Here is a 17,756-nt window from a genome sequence, read left to right as displayed (position 1 = left end):
GATGATATTGTGTCTAAACTAATTGCCTCGTTAAAACATTGTTAGGAAATCTCGAATGGATATAGTCTGATAGAAGGGAAAATAGTATAATTTTGAGTAAACTTAGAACGAAGTGGGACATGCATATGTGGCCTCATTAAAACCTTGCAAGGAACACCCAATGGGAGAAAATCTTGACGAAGGGAAAAAAAAGTACAACGTGATAGTTCAATAAAATACCTTTTACTATGATGATTCCCCTGATATGTACTTTAGTTAAATCTTGAATTGTAAATCTTCGAGTCGAGACTTCCCAATTCTGATGAACGAATTTCTTGAATGCTAGAGATAACAATGCTTTCGTGAGAAATCTTCTAGTTGATGAAGTCTTCTAATAGTGGTGTTCTCGAGTCTTCATGCTTCTTTAAATACATTGAGGACTTGTGTCTTCCATTTCTAGATTCTTGTATTAATTTGCAGAAATTGTTGATGTAGTTTCTTCAAAAAAGGGCCAAGATGTATTTCCAAGGGATTGTTATGTTGATTTGGTCTAGCAAATGACCAAGTTAATGGCGTGAATCCACCAAAGAACCGAAATTGATGCAACTCCCCCATGGATGACCACCATGTTAAACTAATTTACTTCACTAAAACCTTGCAAGTAAAACCCAACGGGAAAAAAAATAGACGAAGGAAAAAGAGCACAAATATCAACATTTTGAAGAAAAAAATTCAAACGTCAGTGAGATGTTGTCTCGTTAAAACCTTGTCAGGAAATCCACATGGGACAAAACCTGAAACGAAGGGGAAACAATACAATTTTTGACGTAAAAATGAATGCTAACGCAACTACATGAGTTTTACAGAAGACAAGCATCAAAAAAATAACTCTAGTCTATCTTAAAGACGAGTTTAATCTCGCATAGTTCTAACTGCAAATTTAAGAAAGAAGAAAAAAAATAGTGTTAGAGCATTGCTCGGTCAAACTCGCATGCGTTGCTATCTCAAGCATGTTTGTCAATGTTAGTGATCAAAACTATAAGTCTTGATTTCTAGCCTATTTCGACGTTCATCTCTTGAAGACGAAGAAATACTAAGGGGAGCTTGTGGAAATTCTTCGACAAAAGGTATATGGAGACTTGAACTTATATATCACTTGGAAGGTCTATTTATACTATATCCTATATATTGAGACATAAGTCGTGTTACGATATAGTTTTCTCTATACACATTTGAGATTTCGAGCTGAGTATATCTCGCTTACATATTTCTCGAAATATGTGTTGGTAAGCTTTCGCTTCTACCAAGTTCATCTTATATCATGAGAAAATTGCCGAGTAACATCTTACATGGTTTGTGTGATACAATCATTTGGTGTAAGACTTGGAAGGTTTCAATAATGATTATTTCAATATCTTGAAAATTTCTTTGATGTTGATAGTGTGTGAAAACGGCTATTAACATTATAGAAGAATATTTCAATGATTGAAATAAAGAGTTGATGATGTAACCATCTTTGGATATAAGCATATATAGTATGTTCGCACATTAGTGTATAAGTCCATAAACCGGAAGCCAAGAGTATGCATATGTGTGTATACGGATTTGTGAAGGAGACAGGTTAAGTATGCGTACCCGTACGCATACTGGCGGAAGTTCTCAAACCGAGAATTTCTGCTGAGTTTGGTTTTGGAATAACTCACAAACCAGTCACCTTAAGTATGCGTACCCGTACGCATACTGGCGGAAGTTTTTGAACCGAAAATTCTGCTGAGTTTGGAAACTTCACAAACTCAAAACCGGTTGCTTAAGTACGCATACGCGTACGCATACTTAAGCTGGTTACTTTGTCAAATCGGTCAAGTCCATGAACTTAAACATTTAAATCATAAGGAATGCAATCTTTGCAAACCGTGGCTATAATGTTCATGATTGATTCAAGTGAATCAAACCGATTTGATTTCAATTGTGTTTTCTAAACAATTGAACAACTCTTAACTAGTTTCATTTGAGTCATTTGAACTAGTTATGGTTAAGATGAATAATGTTGATATGAGAGTAATCATATGGCTAACCTATGTTAACTATTTCTGAACCAACATGGTGTACACGTTTATGTACGGCTACATAAACCTTAATGAGGGTACATTTCATTTGTGTGTAACAAGCTAAGTTCAATCTAACGGTTGAAAGATATTAGCTTGGTTGAATCAGGTTTTTCATCTAACGGTGAATGTTGAATTCTTTGTTACCAAGGTAACTTGGATTGCAAACCCTGATTTGAAAACTATATAAAAGGAGAACTCTAGCAACTGGGAAACCTAATCCCCACACCTCCTGTGTGTTACTAGTTGCATAACTAGAGTCGATTCTCCTTTAACCTTAGGTTTCTTCTCGAGACCCTGTAGGTTAACGACTTGAAGACTTCATTGGGATTGTGAAGCCAGACCCAACTATTATCTTCGTAGTTGCGTGATCTGATCTTGTTGTTTCTATTATGTTGAGTGCAATTGAAATAATTGGCTCGAGATTTTATATCTCCAATAGGCAAGATAGAAAAGTAATCACAAACAAACTTCATCCCATCGTTTGTGATTCCACAATAACTTGTTTCGCTAGTCGATTAAGTTTATTGTGAGGTGATTGATAATACTAGGTTGTTCTTCGGGAATATAAGTCAGGTTTATCAATTGGTTCATGTTCACCTTGATTTATCAAAAGACGGAACAAAAACTCTTGGGTATTTCCGTGGGAGACAGATTTATTCAATTCTATAGACTTTTATGTGTGAGACAGATTTTTCTATCAAGTCTTCGACTGGGTCGTAGCAACTCTTAGTTGTGGGTGAGATCAGCTAAGGGAATCAAGTGTGTAGTATCCTGCTGGGATCAGAGACGTAAGGAGCGCAACTGTACCTTGAATCAGTGTGAGATTGATTATGGTTCAACTACAGTCCAGTCCGAAGTTAATTGGTAGTAGGCTAGTGTCTGTAGCGGCTTAATACAGTGTGGTGTTCAATCTAGACTAGGTCCCGGGGGTTTTCTGCATTTGCAGTTTCCTCATTAACAAAATTCTGGTGTCTGTGTTATTTCTTTCCCGCATTATATTTTGTTATATAATTGAAATATCACGGGTTGTGCGTTAAGATCAATCAATTAGAATATCCAACATTTGGTTGTTGATTTACATTTATTAACACTTGAACATTGGTCTTTGGTACCGTTCAAATAATTCCTCTTATATTCAATCAGGCTCGTAGATTTATATTTGCTGATTGTGGATTGAATTAAGAGTTAGAGATATTAAACTCTTTGATATAGTTTAATCTAGATTGAATCTGACTGTCTAGTTGATTCTCTAGAAAGTGTATTGGAATAAGTCCTCTCAGATTGCCATACGAATTGTTGGGTGTGGTTGTTGTACCCCCGCATTTTCAATTGGTATCAGAGCAGGCAAACACATTAAGGACCTCATAAGTCTGCGTTTGTAGCGATCTGATATGGACAAAGGTGTTATCTCTATAAACGTACCACTAGTATTCGATGGGTCTAATTACTTATGGTGGAAAATTGCTATGCGTGCCTTTCTTCAGGCGCGTGATTTTCAATCATGGGTTTATGTAAGTAATGGCTATGATGCTCCCGTTGTGGCAGTAGGGAATGTGAACGTTCCAAAGAAAATTGGTGAATACAATGCTGCCGAGATACTTGCTGCAAATAAAAACTCCGACGGTTTGAATGCCATCATACACGACATTACCCCAGATCTTCAACACCATGTGACTACGTGCACTAGGTCTAAAGATGCTTGGGATATCTTAGAAACCGTATTCGAAGGTAATAACAGTGAAAAGGAAGCTAGGCTTCAAAACCTTAATTCCGATTGGGAAAACTTCATATGGCAGATGAAGATTCATTTGATGAGTTTAATCACAAAGTGTCTTAAATTGTTAATGCATCTTTTGCATTGGGTAAGACTATTCCTGAAAAGGACATTGTGATGAAAATTCTCAGATCGATGCCATGTAGATAGGATTCTAAGAAGTATGCCATTGTTGAAGGAAATAACCTTGATGCTCTTTCCATAAACACGTTGGTTGGAAAGCTAAAGATCTTTGATCATGAGCACACATCCAAAATCGGAAAGGATGTTGCCTTTAAAGCACAAAAGAACACTATATTACTTGACAAAAGTAAAAGTGTTTATGTCTCTGAGGATGATCTTTCTGAGAATGATCCATCAGATGAAGATCTTGACAAATCAGTCTCTATGATTACAAGATAGTTTAGGGATCTTCTATTGAAGAAAATTAAACGGTTTTCAAGAGACAAACCTAGGTCGTCTATTAAACCTCACAATCGTGTTCCTCCTAAAAACAGGGATGGTGACGAGGCTGATGACGAGGATATGCTACAATGCTTTAAGCGTAAAGGTTTTGGTCATTTTGCAAATGAGTGCCCAAATCATAGAAAATACACTGGAAACAAAGGTCTTGCTGCAACTCTTGATGAAATGTCTAATCACTATGATTCCAATGAAGACGAAAAATCAAGTGTTGCACTTCTTTGTGAAGATATCGATTTTGATAACTGTAGAAATACATACATCAATCTTGATATTCTTCCAGAAAGAAACTCAACCAATCTGGAAGAAGAAATTAACCTATGTCTGATTTTTCAGGATCCACTTTGTGCCTAGAAGCTTGCACATCTCAGGAGTTCGAATCAACATATCCATTGACATGTTCTTATTGTTCACTTAAGGATCATGAACTTTCAAAGTGTTTCAAGTATAAACACAAGATGAGGCATGTCAAGAGACTTCAACAAAGAGTAAATCGCCTAGCAAACAAACTCAAACTTGTTCAGAAAACCACTGAGGTATGTAAGATTTTATCCCCTTCAAAGAAATTGGTTTCGAAAGACAGGTCAAGACCACTAGAGAAAAGAGTATACTATAAACACTTTGATAGACAGAGATCTATGAATTCCTTTCAAAAGGGTCATGGTGGACAAATTGTTGTTCACCACAACACAATTTAATTGTGTTGTTTTTTTGCATCTTGTCTCATGTACCTAATTAAAAGAGACAAGAACTTGCACACCTTAGGCTTAAAAAGAAAAGAAAAAAAAAATCCTTCTATTTTGCTTTTCTTAGATTTGATGTATGGTTTGGAATTATTTCATATGTAATTGATATTGGAAGGAACCTCCATGTTTATCAAAAGAGGGTTATTCTCGACTATTCCACTGTCTTTAGGGTCGTGAATCGTGCGTGGATGAACCGGTGTTAAAAGGTTCCATAACCCTACATTTCTTTTTCCTTCTCTGAAACTCTTTTCATCTTAAGACTGCCTGTTGAGTTTATAGTGTGATTTCCTCTCACAAATCCATACACGTATGGAGACTCCAAGCATCATGAGTTCTGATGGAAAAGATGTTAATATGATTGTTAAGCCATCAATCATAAAGGAAAAAGAAAAATCTCCGCTGCCTCCGACTTTGAAAAGAAAAAGAAGGAATGTGAGGAAGCCAAGTGTTATTCCTTCAAATTCTCAGAAATGTTCTTGAAGAGTTTAAAGAAGCAAGAAAAGAGATTAAGCAAATAAAGGCTTTTGTTATGAGAACTCTCGAAATTCAGAAGGCCCCGATTCGACATCATTATCCTAGAAGGTTTGTTGGAATTGACTCCTTTCTCCATGAACCCTATGTACCTATGGCTGTTGACGACAAGGAGTTCGGGGACGATAAAGAATTCTTCAGAGGTCTCAATGTATAGTAAATCTTCTTTTTGTGTGTTTAGAAGAATAACTAGGGTTTGGAATAGCCATTATTGTGAGTACACATATCTATGTCCAACGATCTTCATCTTCATTGTTTTTAGACTTATTTATTTAAACTCTAAAGTATTTTTTGGAAGATGATTTTTGCAATTTTAATCTTTATGATTTTATATAGTGAAAATTGTTATGGGATATGTTGTTTACGTCCGTGAACCTGTGACTGTCCCATACTTGTTCAAAAGTTATCTCTATTATGTCGATATGAATGTATTGATGGAAGATAGAATGAACTTCTGACATTACAAAAGTTAAAGCTTTTTATGTCATGTTTTTGATAAAAAAGAAAGGATATAACTTTTGTTTACAAGGATTAAGTCTATTATATGTCATTTTGCAAATAGTGATGCAAAATAGAATGAATCCTTGTCTATTCCGCAGTATTTGGTCGATCTCCGATCCACAATCTTTGTGCATATACTGTGTTGTTCCATAAGGTTTCTTATGTTGAGCACAATCGACTGATTTGATTATTTTCTTATGATTAACTTAGTTGTTGTTACGTGAGGTTCCCAATGTCGAACATGATCAACTAAATTAATCATTCTCTTTTGATTATTTAGTTGGTGCTCCGTAAGTTCGCTTATGTCGAGCATGACCAATTAAATTGATCTTTTTTGTGATTAATTTGGTTGTGTATTACAATTGAATTAATCATGGGTTCTCTTGTGATTAATTTTGGCTGATATTTTTTGATTGAACTAACTATGGGTTCCCTTGTGGTTATTTCAATTAATTTTTATGGATACAAATTCATGTTTTCATGTGATTTGTTTGTCCAAAAGAAATCCTTCTTTTCTTGTGAAAGTAAGGTTGCCTTTGTCGTTCCTTCAAGGATGACATTTTATGGGGGAGAGTTCATTTTGAACTTGTGTTTAATTGCCAAATCTTGTGGGAAGTGCGGTTGTGGAATTTTTAAGGGTTATCTTGTATCTTCATTAACTCCTTGATGAATGCATTTAGCTTCGGCTTTATGATTGCATCTAAATTTGTTGTTATGTTAATACACCTTTTGGTCATGATGTATCTGATGGTATTTTTCAATGATGTTGTAGTAGATGATTCGTTCAAGACTTGTGAAAGAAATAGTTTTAGACTTAATGAAACTTAAAAATAAACAAAACTTAATTCTAAATTTGATTTCAAGATATTAAAATAGACCAAGACTCCGGACTCCACTATTCTTTTAACTGATCGGTTGATAAAAATTATTTCAAGAATTATTATTAAGCTCTTTTTCACATTAAAACACTAATATCTATAAGGTTTCCAAACATTAAATTGTAATCCCTAAGCATGAATTATCAAAGAATTATTTCTAAGCATAAGACATCAAATTGATTCACAACTAATTAAGAAAACCATTTTCATCTTATAAACACATATATTAAAGTGATCTTAGTGAATTGAATTAAATTAATAAAAATTGAAATTATAAAAGAAAATTACCAATCATGCATAAGATAATAGTTTCCTCCGTTGCCTTGGTCACCGGGAACTTTTAGCCGCTCATCATGTTGGAAACACGCTCAAAATTCATTTTTATTGCTCAAAAAGGTGCTTACAAAGATGATTTATAATTAAACCGTGGTTTGCACACTGATGAGATGTTGCAGAAATCGTTGTTACAATATGTGTCTCAACAGTGAAGATAAATGTTGCAGCTTGGGTGTTACAAAAATTCAAAAATATAAGACACTAGGAAATGACTGCTCTGTGCAGTCTATTGTTCTTCGTGCTCTTTTCTAATGGCAGCAACAACAAATCTTTGTATCTCTCTATTTCTTCACTTTGTTCCCTTCCAATCACTTCGTCCCCCTCAATGAGACCCCAGAAACCTATTTATACTGAACATCACCAAGAAATCTCGCTCATTCACCCACAATAATCCTCCATTACTCGGTATTAAAGAAAATATTTTCTTTCCTTTTTCATGCATCTGCAGCTGTATAATTCGTGCAAAATGTCCTTGTTTGAATTCTGCACGCTTCTTCAGCAAGCCAACTCGATCCAGACACGTGAGTACACGTCTAAATTCTATGTAATCCCGTGATTATCTCCCTTGCGAACGTGACAACTCTGTTCTCCTTAACCGAGTGTAAAATCCTTTATCTTCGATTTCAAGTCACCTACCTATCCTGTTTAGGTAAAACAGGGTATCTCCAATTAAAATCCACGAGAAAATCTCGTGAAATCCCCTCCAAATTTATTCCAGAATATCACGCAGCTGAAGTAACATTTTCCCGCCAAAATAATTCTGACGGTGATGAAGATGGGTGTCCCCATATCCAGCTGTGGGGTGCGAATAGCACTACGGTGCCCCTTAGCAATTGGGTTTCCGCTTATCCAAAGTGGGAATCCGAATAGCAAGTGTCCTCCGGGTACCTTTATCAACTTTTCGAGCCGAATTTTCCAAAAATGTTTATTTCCAAAAATACCTAAAAACACATAAAACATCATAATAAGTACAAAAATGAGCACTAACAATACAGAAAATTGAGGAAAACTTAGACACAAAAATGTGTCTATCAAATACCCCAAACTTATTATTTGTTAGTCCTCGAGCAAATCTAATCTAGAAAATAAAATCCTAACTCACTGTCGCAGGCATCACGGCTACACTTGGCACATGCAGCAAGCCGTTAAATCGCTAGGTGGCCCTAGTGGCCGAGTGTTGTCTCGGGAGGGTTTACCAGAGGTGTACCCACAAAACCTTTACTCCAGACCCTATCTATCTACGCAGAACCTTGAAAGGGACTAAAGAATCTCCTTGGTTGGCATACAATCATTGACTATAGGAGGAAGTAGCCTGATGCGAAATTCCAATTGTTGTACACGAGTTTGCACTCAAGCATACTAAAATTCATATATAAGTGACAGAGCTCTACTCAGATAGTTTCTGGACATCATAACCGGAGTCAACCAATCACATGGAAAGATTAAGAAGATGGATGTAGAGAAAAACGTAGATGGTTTTGCTGTTGACTAAGGTGAACAGTGTTTCCCATATCTGTCTGAAGGCCACTACTAGGATGAACCTATCCTAGTGGACTGAGATATCGGTCTGACTAATATCAACACAGCTGGCATATACAAGGGAACCAGCGGGTGATAATCCTAACTCTAGGTCAACACAACTGGCATATACAAGGGCACCAGTGGTCGACTTTATTGAATTTATTTCGGTTGGTCTGATGGTCTGGTCTCAATTCTTTTTCTTTTTTTCTTTTTATTTTTTTTTGGTATCTCAATCACTCTATTTCACCCTAGAAATGGTAACAACTTGAATCGTGTGCCCCACCAAATCACTTATAAGAAAATAAAAATAAAAACAAAAGGCGAAAAGGATTCAATGAGATATGGCGAAACTACCATGTTTTTTTTTTCTAACACCCGAGCTCTGTGCTTTTATGAATAGACTCTATAGATGTTTCCATCTAATAATATTGGTTCCTCAACTCCTACAACCAAGATGTTCCCATCCACTTAGATTGGTTAGTGCCAACCTTAATAAGCATAAATTTCTAGGCTTTGGAGTTTATTTATTGCAACTAAAAGCTAACAAAAAGTTTCTTCCCCACCCCCAAACTTAAATCTAACATTGTCCTCAATTTTTCTAATGAAAGAGCAATACCAAAAAGTAAAGTAACATGAGGAATCAACAAAGGGAGAAGTCGGAAAGATAGTACCTAGGTGAAGAGAGAAATCAAAAACTAATATACAACATACAAATCAAGGATAAACAGGGTCCTCCAGAGGGACCTCCTCAACATCACCTATAGGAAAGGGATCTAAAAAGGGTTTCAATCTCTGACCGTTAACCTTCGAAGAACTACTACCATTCGGTGTCTCGATCTCAACAGCTCCATGAGGAAAGAAAGTGCGAACAATAAAAGGACCCGTCCACCGAGAACGTAACTTCCCAGGGAAAAAATGCAAGCGGGTATCATACAAAAGAACTTTTTGACCTGGAGAAAATGACTTTCTTAAAATATTCTTATCATGCACAAGTTTCATTTTGTTCTTATACTCCTTAGCACTATCGTATGCATCTCTACGAATCTCTTCCAACTCGTTGAGCTGGAGTTTCCTATGGGCTCCTGCCTTGTCAAGTGAAAAATTTAGCTGCTTAACAGCCCAATATGCTCTATGTTCTAACACAACAAGTAAGTGACATGCCTTGACATACACAAGTCGATAAGGTGACATTCCAATGGGGGTCTTAAACGCAGTACGGTAAGCCCATAAGGCATCAGTAAGCCTAGACGACCAGTCTTTCCGATTAGGATTAACTGTTTTCTCTAATATATATTTTATCTCCCTATTGGAAACCTCTACTTGACCACTAGTCCGTGGATGATACGGAGTAGCTACCTTATGTGTAATACCATATTTATTCATCAAAAGCCTAAAAGGTCCATTACAAAAGTGCGACCCTCCATCACTAATTATAGCTCGCGGTGTACCAAAACGTGTAAGTATATTATCTTTTAAGAACTCAATCACAACCCTATGGTCATTGGTTTTACACGCAACCGCCTCAATCCACTTAGATACATAGTCTACAGCAACAAGGATTTATAGGTTACCAAAAGAATTAGGAAACAGACCCATAAATTCAATACCCCACACATCAAAGACCTCAACAACTAAAATATGGTTCAAGGGCATCATGTTTCTACGGGAAATGGTCCCTAACTTATGGCAACAGTCACAAGTAACACAGTAACTGTGGGAGTCTTTAAACAACGAAGGCCAGTAAAATCCACACTGCAATATCTTAGCAGCAGTCTTCTTAGCACTAAAGTGACCCCCACAAGCATGATCATGACAAAAGGAAATAATACTGGACTGGTCACTCTCAGGTATACATCTCCTAATAATCTGGTCTGGACAATACTTAAACAAATAAGGATCATCCCAAAACAAATGCTTAACCTCGGATAAAAACCTAGAACGATCTTGTTTACCCCAATGTTGGGTCATTCGACCAGTAACAAGATAGTTCACTATATTCGCATACCAAGGTAATTGGGTAACAAAGAACAGTTGTTCATCAGGAAAACTATCCATAACAGGAGGAGAATCATCAGGGGTATCCACAACAAGCCTAGACAAGTGATCTTCTACTACATTTTCTGCACCTTTTTTGTCTCTAATGTCTAAGGAAAATTCCTGTAACAAGAGGATCCATCTAATCAATCTAGGTTTAGTATCATTCTTGAAAAGAAGATACTTCAAAGAAGCATGATCGGTGAAGATTATGACCTTAGAACCTAAGAGATAGGGTCTAAACTTGTCTAAGGCAAACACAATGGCTAACAGTTCCTTCTCCGTAGTGGTATAGTTCAACTGGGCATCATTCAGAGTTTTGCTAGCATAGTAAATCACATGAAGTAATTTGTTCTCTCACTGACCTAGCACAACACCAATAGCATAATATGAAGCATCACACATGATCTTAAAGGGTAGGTTCCAGTTGGGTGCCTAAATTATGGGGGAGGTAGTGAGTAAAGTCTTAAGCTTCTCAAAAGCCTCTAAACAAGCATCATCAAAGACAAACTTAACATCTTTTGCAAGCAAATTGCAAAGAGATCTAGAAATCAAGCTAAAATCCTTAATGAATCCGTGATAAAAACTTGCATGCCCTAAGAATGACCTAATATCTCTTACGGTTTTTGGGACCTGTAAAATCTTAATAAGGTCAACTTTGGCTTTATCTACCTCTATACCCCTAGAAGATACGATATGCCCTAAAACAATTCCTGGAACCATGAAGTGACATTTCTCCCAATTAAGCACTAAATTCTTTTCCTTACACCTAGTCAAAACTAATGACAAATGATGCAAGCACTCATCGAAAGACGAACCAAATACTAAAAAATCATCCATAAAGACCTCTAAGAACCGTTCAACCATGTCAGAAAATATGCTCATCATGCAACGCTGAAAAGTCGCAGGGGCATTACATAGCCCGAAAGGCATGCGTCTATACGCAAAGGTACCAAAGGGACAGGTAAAAATGGTTTTCTCCTGGTCTTCTGGGGAAATAACGATCTGATTATATCCAGAGTAGACATCTAAAAAGCAGTAATGACTATGTCCATCTAATCTCTCTAGCATCTGGTCGATAAAGGAAAGGGGAAAGTGGTCCTTCCTAGTGACCTTGTTCAATTTCCTATAGTCAATACAAACACGCCAACCCGTGGTCACTCGGGTCGGGATTAATTCATTGTTATCGTTCTGGACTACAGTAATACCGGATTTCTTGGGAACAACCTGAACGGGGATGACCCACTTACTGTCGGAAATGGGGTAGATAATACCTGCATCTAACAACTTAAGAACCTCGGTTCAAACTACTTCTTTCATATTAGGGTTAATTCGACGTTACATATCCCTATAAGGTTTGGTGTCTTCCTCTAAATAAATCTGATGCATACAAACAGTAGGACTTATACCCTTAATGTCTGCTATGGTCCACCCTAAAGCTTCCTTGTTGTTTTGAAGGACAGTTACTCGAATACTTTCCTGATCACTATCCAGGTCGGATGCTGCAATCACAAGTAAAGTTTAAGATGGGCCTAAAAACACATACTTCAGGGTATCTGGTAATGGTTTAAGGTCCAACTAAGGAGGCTCTTCTAAAGAAGGAACTAGGGCATACTTAGAAACTGGTAGTGGTTCGAACTTAGATTTCCATACATTACTAGTATCTAACAAAGGGGTTGAATATAACAAAGCATTTACCTCATTAATCATATTATCATCATCAAAATCAATCCCAAAGCGAGCTAGGCATTTCTCTAATGGATCTTCCAACAAAGTGTTTGGTAATGATTCCTCGACTAATATTCCTATCATGTTCACCTCTTCTATGCTCGAGTCATCTAGTTCAGAGGGTAGATTACAAATATTAAAAATGTTCAGCTCAATAGTCATGTTACCAAAAGACAAATTCATAATACCATTTCGACAGTTAATAATCGCATTGGATGTAGCTAAAAACTGACGACCTAAAATTACCGGTATCTGGTTATCTGGGTCAGGGACAGGTTGGGTATCTAAGATAACAAAATCCACTGGATAAATAAACTTGTCGACCTCTATAAGAACATCCTCGATCACACCACGAGGAATTTTAACGGACCTATCAGCTAACTGAAGTGTCATCTGGGTAGGTTTCATCTCACCAAGTCCTATCTTAAGGTACACATGATATGGAAGTAAGTTCAGACTGGCTCCTAAGTCAAGCAACGCTTTCTCAACACGGTATTTACCTATTGTGCAAGAAATGGTAGGGGACCCTGGGTCTTTATACTTAGGAGTAGTGGTATTCTGAATAATAGAACTCACATGACTAGTTAGAAAAGCTTTCTTCTGGACACTAAGCTTTCGCTTTCGCGTACACATATCCTTAAGAAACTTGGCATAAGCGGGAATCTGCTTAATTGCATCTAATAATGGAAGGTTGATAGTTACCTGCTTAAAAACCTTCAGTATATCATTAAAGTTGGACTCCCTCTTAGTTGGAACTAGCAGCCGTGTGAATGGGGCTCTAAGAACAAAGCCAGACTCATTAGGACCCTCATTGGTGTCTTTAGAGACTCTATCAGTCTCTTCATTTTCTGGCTCGGAAGGGTGAACTACAACATGTTTATTTTCAAGCATGGCGACCTTAGTGTCAACTTTCTTTCCACTCCTAAGGGTTGTAATAGAATTCACATGATTGTACGATTTCTCTCATTTGGGGTTAAGATCAGTATGACTAGGGAACCTTCCATCTTCTCCGTCACTTATAAACTTTGCTATTTGTCCGACTTGAAGTTCTAATTTAGCAAGAGTCTGGGAATTATTCTTCAAATTCTGCCTGGTTTCTTGTTGAAATCTAAGGTGGTTATTTGATAACAAATCATGGTTCTTTGCTAACATAGTAAGAGTTTCTTCTAAGATGGAGATCTTTTTCTCAGAAGGGTTCTGAAACTGGGTTAGATCTGTAGAGTTCTTAGTATAACCAAAACCTGGGGGAGGCTGAGAATTACTAGACTGACCTTGATTCTGGCCCTTAGACCAAGATAAATTAGGATGGTTTCTCCAACCAGGGTTGTAGGTCTCTGAGTATGGGTCAAACTTCTGATGGTTTTCAAACCTAAAGTTGTTATAGATATCACGGGCTTGCTCTTCACTAACCTGACCTTCCAAAAACGAGTTATCGGGTTCTATTCCACAACTAGAGACTTGAGAGGCTCTAATTCTATCATTAGGTTCAACAAGGGACCTATTTTTAGACTGACCCATTTCCAAAGATTCTAACCTTATAGACAAAGCAACAAACTTAGAATCTGATGCAAAACTCGTATCTACCACATTGGTGCTACTTCTATTAACCAAGAGTCTTTTAGGGGGTTCAACACAATACTCCCACTGTTGGGATTTTTCAGCTACATCTTCTAAGAAGGAGAATGCTTCATCATCGTTTTTACTCGTGAACATACCAACGCACATAGACTCGACCATGGCTTTGGTCGAATAGTCTAAACCGTCATAAAGAATTTCAACTAGTTTCATTTTCTCGAACCCATGGTGAGGACATTGCGACAAAAGATCATTATATCTCTCTAAAAACCTATAAAGAGATTCTCCTTCTTGTTGCACACTGGAACTAATTTTTTTCCTAAAAGATGCGGTTATATGCTTAGGGAAAAACTTTAAGTAGAAAACAACAGTAAGTTCGTCCCATGTTTCTATAGACCCGGATGGTAGGTTATTCAGCCAGGACTTGGCTTTATCTCTTAAGGAAAAGGGGAACATCCTAAGTTTCAAGACTTCATCACTAAGGTCTTTAATCTTAATTGTTCCACAAACTTCTTCAAAGTCCCTAACATGAAAGTAAGGGTTTTCATCGTCTTTTCCTAAGAATATAAGGATCATATGAAGGATACCAGGTTTCAACTCATAATTAGCCGTAGAGGCTGGCAATTTAATGCACGATGCTCGGTTGGTCCTAGTTGGGTACATGTAATCTTTCAAAGTAGTCATTGCTGGCACAACTGAAGTACTAGGGGTACTTTCCTCACAAAGAGACAAATCCTCAAAACTGAAGTTTCCAAAAACGGGGTTCTCAAAAGAAGAGTCTTCGAGCTCCCCGCTTCCACCAGAAGAACTACTAGGTTTTTCACTAATAAATCGACCTAGATTGTCTCTTTTCCAAGCCCGCTCTTTAATAACCTTGGGCATACACTAGAAAAAAAAAATTAAAAAAGAAAAATCCTAAAAGGAAGGGAATTTCTATGCAAACACAAACAAGGCTGACTCCACCACAACAAACCTACTGATTTCTAGCAAACAAAAAGCATGATGGCTCCACTTAGATTGTTTCTAGACCAACTTTTATTCCTCCAAGAGGCAACTAGGTACAATTTTAGCAAACCTCGTAGGACGATCCGAATAAAGTAAGTCGAATAGAAGCGAGAGAAGCTCTGGGGAGCTTTGATACCCTCGCCTCTTTGGCAACGCTTCCCTGGGTTACAAGGCGGCTCTAATCGACTTCCAGTAATCTTCCTGAACTTTGAGATAGGCTAACAAAATACCCAATACAATCCTTTTGAACGACTTTCCTATAAGCTCATTACCCTATCGGTCTCGTTCTAGTCAGTATTTTAGGCTTGGGTTCGCGTTAGGTTTCGTTTTCCTAAAGCGAGCAAGAAGATAACGGTGATGAAATCCAAACCCTTATCTTTTATGGTCAGTCCTTGCCCTTTACTAGAAAATTAAACCGTTTTCAGTCCTCAACATATAAGCACACGAAGGAAGACAGTAAACCCGCTGACAGGGGATTCACGGGTGTTTCTATAAACTTACCTCCCGCACCAGACGGGCGAAGAACCGTTGTAGTAGACTTGGGCCACAACTCCTATGTCATGTACGAACCCGCGGGGCCGAGGAAATATTGTAATTGCCGTCCTTCTCTGCAAACAGTTTAATATTTAATATACTACCCTTCCGTAGGGTTTAAAAAAAAAGTCCAAATGTCCAAGTCCAAAGTCCAAATAGGGAAGTGCAAAAATAAAAAGAAAATTACAAAAATAGAGAATATCCTAATACAATTTTTAAAAACCTAAAAAAAATCTAAAAACTCTAGCATAAAGACAAGTCCCCGGCATCGGCGCCAAAAAATTGATGGTATTTTTCAATGATATTTTAGTAGATGATTCGTTCAAGACTTGTGAAAGCAATAGTTTTAGACTTAATGAAACTTAAAAATAAACAAAACTTAATTCTAAATTTGATTTCAAGATATTAAAATAGACCAAGACTCCGGACTCCACTATTCTTTTAACTGATTGGTTGATAAAAATTATTTCAAGAATTATTATTAAGCTCTTTTTCACATTAACTCACTAATATCTGTAAGGTTTCCAAACATTAAATTGTAATCCCTAAGCATGAATTATCAAAGAATTATTTCTAAGCATAAGACATCAAATTGATTCACAACTAATTAAGAAAACCATTTTCATCTTATAAACACATATATTAAAGTGATCTTAGTGAATTAAATTAAATTAATAAAAATTGAAATTATAAAAGAAAATTACCAATCATGCATAAGATAATAGTTTCCTCCGTTTCCTTGGTCACCGGGAACTTTTAGCCGCTCATCATGTTGGAAACACGCTCAAAATTCATTTTTATTGCTCAAAAAGGTGCTTACAAAGATGATTTATAATTAAACAGTGGTTTGCACACTGATGAGATGTTGCAGAAATCGTTGTTACAATATGTGTCTCAACAGTGAAGATAAATGTTGCAGCTTGGGTGTTACAAAAATTCAAAAATATAAGACACTAGGAAATGACTGCTCTGTGCAGTCTATTGTTCTTCGTGCTCTTTTCTAATGGCAGCAACAACAAATCTTTGTATCTCTCTATTTCTTCACTTTGTTCCCTTCCAATCACTTCGTCCCCCTCAATGAGACCCCAGAAACCTATTTATACTGAACATCACCAAGAAATCTCGCTCATTCACCCACAATAATCCTCTATTACTCGGTATTAAAGAAAATATTTTCTTTCCTTTTCCATGCATCTGCAGCTGTATAATTCGTGCAAAATGTCCTTGTTTAAATTCTGCACGCTTCTTCAGCAAGCCAACTCGATCCAGACACGTGAGTACACGTCTAAATTCTATGTAATCCCGTGATTATCTCCCTTGCGAACGTGACAACTCTGTTCTCCTTAACCGAGTGTAAAACTCCTTTATCTTCGATTTCAAGTCACCTACCTATCCTGTTTAGGTAAAACAGGGTATCTCCAATTCAAATCCACGAGAAAATCTCGTGAAATCCCCTCCAAATTTATTCCAGAATATCACGCAGCTGAAGTAACATTTTCCCGCCAAAATAATTCTGACGGTGATGAAGATGGGTGTCCCCCTATCCAGCCGTGGGGTGCGAATAACACTACGGTGCCCCTTAGCAATTGGGTTTCCCCTTATCCAAAGTGGGAATCCGAATAGCAAGCGTCCTCCGGGTACCTTTATCAAGTTTTCGAGCCGAATTTTCCAAAAATGTTTGTTTCCAAAAATACCTAAAAACACATAAAACATCATAATAAGTACAAAAATGAGCACTAACAATACAGAAAATTGAGGAAAACTTAGACACAAAAATGTGTCTATCAGTATCTCCGTGGAAATTTCATTAGGATCCCACTATTTTCGTACCTTTGCCAATTTTGTTGACAAAAAGGGGAGAATTAATGTGTAGTTCACACTATAAATACATATGGTTTACGGATCATTATGTAAGGGGGAGTGGTTTTCATGTTGAGATATGTATTGACTAAGGGGGAGTGATGCATATCACCATAGTGTTATTGTAAAAGTTGTGATATAATTGAACTTTGATGTTATTTAATAATACTATGACACTGTATAA

Source organism: Papaver somniferum, chromosome 9 (assembly GCF_003573695.1).
Source record: "Papaver somniferum cultivar HN1 chromosome 9, ASM357369v1, whole genome shotgun sequence".
Taxonomy (NCBI): Eukaryota; Viridiplantae; Streptophyta; class Magnoliopsida; order Ranunculales; family Papaveraceae; genus Papaver; species Papaver somniferum.
This window is presented reverse-complemented; position numbering follows the sequence as displayed.